Raw genomic sequence first — 5,157 nt, 5'->3', positions numbered from 1 at the left:
AGCAGAAGAGAAACCAGTAGAGAAACCGGTACATATTTTTCCAAAGAAGCGCCATCTTGATCTTTTCATAGATGAAGCAGAAGAGGAAAGGTTCTGGGCAGTGCAGGATAAAAGGGCGAGGTTGGCTGAAATGGCTGAGATTAATGCAACAATAAAGAAAGAATATGGGACAATCGACAGTGATGCAACTGCTTCCGAAGATGAAGAGCCTGTTGTTGTTGTTGGGTACGAAAGTGATACACCCACTCAAGATTCACTGGAAAGGGAGGTTGCAGAGTACGAAGCTGAAGAAGAACTAAAACCGAGAATTCTGGAATTTCGCGAAGATTGGAGAATTGGGATTAATGATCAATTGTTGGCCCAAAAGACTGATTCCGAAGCGGAAGATGCAGATGAAGACGAGGAGGAAGAGGAATCTGATGATTCCGATTCCGAGTGATGGGTATGGCAATGAGTAAGCCTTATCGACATTTGAATTCTTATGTAGAGAGATGGTGGATTTTTTGGTAAGTGCTCGAATGGAAATGATGATATAATGTTAAAAAAAAGGTTAAGAAATAGTTATTATCAAAGTACAGAGAAGAATTCAAATGAAGAGGGGTCTAATACAAATGGTAAGTCACTGAATCATGTTTTCTTTTTTTGGTTCTGGCAATAGAGACTGAAAATGCAGGGGAATGTTATGTTTATTTTTCTTTTTTCTTTTTCTTTTTGGTATTTGTATTTTTTGTGGGTAAGATGGTGAAATACTTAAATTGCATAGGTATGTTTTAGTTTATGAACATGTAAGTAGATATGAAATGATAGTGTTGTTGCTAAATGTTGCTCAACATTGAATGATGTGACGCCCCAACCTAATCACCTGCTTAGATAATAACATTACAACCTAATTGAAAGCATCAAATCTAGATTAACGAATTTAAGAATCTCAATTACATAAGCTAGTCCCAAAAACAAACCCATACTCTCTGCTATTGTATAAATGAAGATCTCTCGAGTGATATGAATATTATAATGTGTTTTTTTACAGATTAACAAAAAAAATACATAAACGAAAGATACACAATATCTCTAATGCGGTAAAAGCTTTAAGCTACGAAAATGGATATCTTCACGTGCACCATTTCTTCTGATTACTGAAACTGAAGTGGGAACGAGTGAGCACATCATCCCAGAGGGGTGCCCAATGAAAACAAATAACTTTCAAGTAATCACTAACATGATACTAAAGGATAAACAATTTAAGTAAACCAATGTAGAAAGTAATTAACACCTTTTACACCAAACACGGAGCGCAACATCGAAATATAGCATTTTAGAAAGGAAAAACATATTTAGCGATCAAACTAGTATGATATGTATAAGACCGTTTTCCCCAAATACCTCGTAGTACTACTTACACTTCCCGTGATGAATAAAACATAAAGTTACCATATAAAATAAAAAGTAATACTATTTACACCCTTGTGCTGAAAATAGCTATTATATGCACTTCTCGTGCTATGTAATATTTACAATTCCCGTGCTGAATTAACTTAGCAAAAAGCCATGGGGAAACCATAGACACTCCCTATGGGGATGCTAGATAACGCATATCACAACTCATACCCATTCGTTTACTCACAAATATGCTCATAAAAAACAAAGGCACATCATGCTCGATGTTGAAAATGAACTTAATGATTACAAGAAGGTTACAAGAGTTCTCACCGATTTGATGACAAGCCAAGCCTATCTTGAAATCCACATTCTATTGGTTCATCCTTTGAATCGATCGGTGTTAATAAAGATTAACTGTTAATCACACAAGAACTCCAAGAGATTAGCCAAAAGTCTCACACAAGGTTCTCAACAAGTCTCTAGTTATACGTTAAGTAAACTATCTAATGGTTCTAAGCCATTTATGGTTCTAAACCTTTTCATTATCCATCTTTAGAAAACCTTCAATTGGGTTGGTTCTATAGTCCATTTGATGAGTCTTAATAATATCTACAACTTTGTAGAAGAAACCAAAAGCTAATTCGTACCATAATGGGTTCGAAACATCAAAGTAGGATAACTAGACTCAAGCCCAAGTCTACTAATCTCGTCCCATTAAATTAAGGCCCGTTCCACCTGGGTCAACTAACAGTCTCTAACAGTCAAAGGGGCCAACTAACAATCAACATAAGTAAAGTCCACAGTCAAAGGTCAAAGGAAGTCAATTGGTCAACGTCAGGTCAACTGAGTCAAACCGATTCAACCCGGACAGATATTCTGAATCGGCTAAAAAACAGAAACTGTCAGATAATCTGACTGGGATGACTAACAGGCTAAAATTTAAGAAACAGAAGTTCAAACAACCAACACCACTAATATCAATTCTAACAAATCAGTAACTCTGCTATCTCAACTTCATCTCAAATCAAACAAACTATCAACCTTCATCTTACACAAGATTATAACCAAATCCAGTTTCACAACTTCACTATCTTCATTATCACCAAGTCTTATAACCTGTGACCTATAACTTGTCTTGAACTGTAGAACCAGCAGCATCACTACAACCCTGCACATTCATCCAAACTCCAATCCTTCTAAGACTACACCACCACCAGACTTTATCTTCATTCATATTCTTCTCATCTGCAATTCATCCTCAACAACCAATTCATCTAAACCTTAACTCCAACTCTGTACAACTATCACAACACCAAATCAATTCTCATACAATACTTCACATTCAACCATACCTCAATTTACCAGCAGCACCACAACCATTACCATCTCATGTGAGTAACCATGACATATTCACCTGCAACTACCAAAAGAACACCAACCCCTCCATTACATTTCAGTTCCTCATATCTAGTATCTGCAACTTCATTACAATCTGTAATTCATACTTCATATACCTTACTGTCAATCATTCCCCTTGCTCTGATTGGTACATCCCTAATCCAGTCATCTAGTTAAACCCCCAAATGCAATCATTCAGTAACTTCATCTCAGACACCTTTAGCTCCAACTACACAAATCATTTAAGCCACTAACAATGATATCAAATTTATCTTGCTCAACCTTCTTGGTATTATCCAAACCCAATCACTTAAGCAGCAACACAAACTCTTGCAATTCCATTCATCTTCATCTTCTCAAACCCAAACCCTAACATCATACACATAACCCCCTTCTTCACAGCAGCACTCTAAATTAACAATTCAATTTCAATCACCATCAATATCCAACTCTTCTTCAAGTATCTCAATCTAAAACAACCCTAATTACAAATTGGAAAGAATAGAAACAACCCTAATTTTAACAACCTAAAATCTTCCTCGAATCACCACCATTTAATTCATCTTCTTCATCTGTGATTCTACATCGACAGCTCAATCCTGTGAGCCCTAATTTTTGATTTGATTTACTATGAAACTAAAATTAAACCTCATAAATCTATCTAGAATTCAATCAACAGCAAACCCACTCTAAAATCGATTAAATCATAACACTTTCACAAAGCAATTACGATAAATAAGAAACCCTAAATTACTTACCCTTTTTCTCTTTTTCCTGTAATCAAACAACAACGGCACCATCACCTTCTCCATCGATACAAATAACTCCTAAGCTTAAAGAATTACTCACATCAATTTAATCTAGCTCCGTCAACTAGAAATCGATCGAAAGAAGGGAAGAATAAGAAAGAAGAATGAAGAAGAGAGGAAGGGAAAAAGAATAAGAAAGAAGAATAAGAAAGAAGAATGAAGAAAGAAGGTTCTGGGCAGTGCAGGATAAAAGGGCGAGGTTCTGGGCAGTGCAGGATAAAAGGCACCCAAGATTGATACGGGCAGCCAAGCGGTGTACGACAAAATTACTATTTTACCCTTCATACTTATCTGATGATATCTTTTTCGTCCAGTGTCCGAATGATACGTTCGAGTAGTCTATATCACATAACTTTTCGAGACCTATCTAGTGATACTAATTTCGTAACTAGGTCGTTGTTAGATGAATTTCTATTAATTAACGTTCATCTATAACTAATCGAGTCATTAGCGGCTATTTCGTTTCTTGACTGGTCTAATAGCGCTGACGAGCTTGATTGTCCTTACATTCTCCCCACCTTATTCATTTTCGTCCTCGAAAATCGAACCATCCTTCTAGTCTTCAAAATTCCCCACCTTATAGAGAAATAATATCTTTTGGCGAAGTGCAAGTACTGCTCATACTTATAACAGCGCGAAAACTCAACTCATACAAAATGAGTTCAAGGCAACAAGAAATGAAACACTAACCTATATGGTTTTCAACAACTAACATCTATAATTTGTAGCTCTAGGTTCTATTACAATAATTTGTATTCTAACATATATGTATGTCTAGTTTCTCCGCGCTAATGTTTATAGTCTAATATTTAATAATTTATTAATTTGATACAGTTCCATATTTGTTATATATTTATCCATATTACTAATTCAAGTTTGATTTTACGTAAATCTATAATATCTGATATTTTAACTTTACTGCTATACAATATATAAATTTTTTATTAACATAATTATTGAAATACTATTATCAGTAGTGATACTATTCCCTCTATCTTTATTATTATCATTATTGATTTATAGATAGTCTAGTTAGTACTCTAAGTTTTAATCTTCTAATATGACTCTTGATTTACGTAAATATTTATAATTGATAATGTTTATTCATATTAAATTTGTATATTATATCTTGTTAAATATCGGCTTGGTAGTTTAATATGATTTAGATTTGAGTCTGCATAAAATTGTAATATATCCTAATGGTCTTTCGATTTTGCTATTAAGGTAAAGTATCCCACTAATATACGAATTTATTTTCTTTTTAAGTCTAATATTGTGCTAAGCATCCAAATATTATTATTATTACTTCTTGTGTTTTTTGTTATTTACTGAACCATTTATTGGACAAAAGATAATTTGGGTATAAGATTACTAACGAATTTAGTCTTTTTATTTTATGCAATATATCTTCATTTACTTAAGTCTAACCTAATAAGTCTTATATTATCTATCTGGTTTAAACATATATTTCTAATTTATCATTAGTTTAATTTACAAAACTTAACCATAGATGAGCATCAATAATTTTCCGTTTCAAAAGATTAATGGCCCTACATAAATGAAAAGGTAC

General features: G+C 34.0%; 1 long non-coding RNA gene across 1 annotated transcript; it reads right to left on the bottom strand.

The window, feature by feature from the left end:
- Positions 1 to 887: 887 nt before the first annotated feature.
- Positions 888 to 3,767, bottom strand: LOC113330994. Its single transcript, XR_003350627.1, has 3 exons — positions 3,537 to 3,767; positions 1,711 to 1,794; positions 888 to 1,142 (listed from the first exon to the last, which is right to left on the bottom strand). It is a non-coding gene; the product is annotated as an uncharacterized LOC113330994 (long non-coding RNA).
- Positions 3,768 to 5,157: the final 1,390 nt, after the last annotated feature.

Source organism: Papaver somniferum, unplaced genomic scaffold (genome assembly GCF_003573695.1).
Source record: "Papaver somniferum cultivar HN1 unplaced genomic scaffold, ASM357369v1 unplaced-scaffold_123, whole genome shotgun sequence".
In the NCBI taxonomy this organism is placed as follows: domain Eukaryota; kingdom Viridiplantae; phylum Streptophyta; class Magnoliopsida; order Ranunculales; family Papaveraceae; genus Papaver; species Papaver somniferum.
The sequence above is the reverse complement of the archived record's forward strand: the minus strand, read 5'-3'. Positions and strand labels throughout refer to the sequence as shown.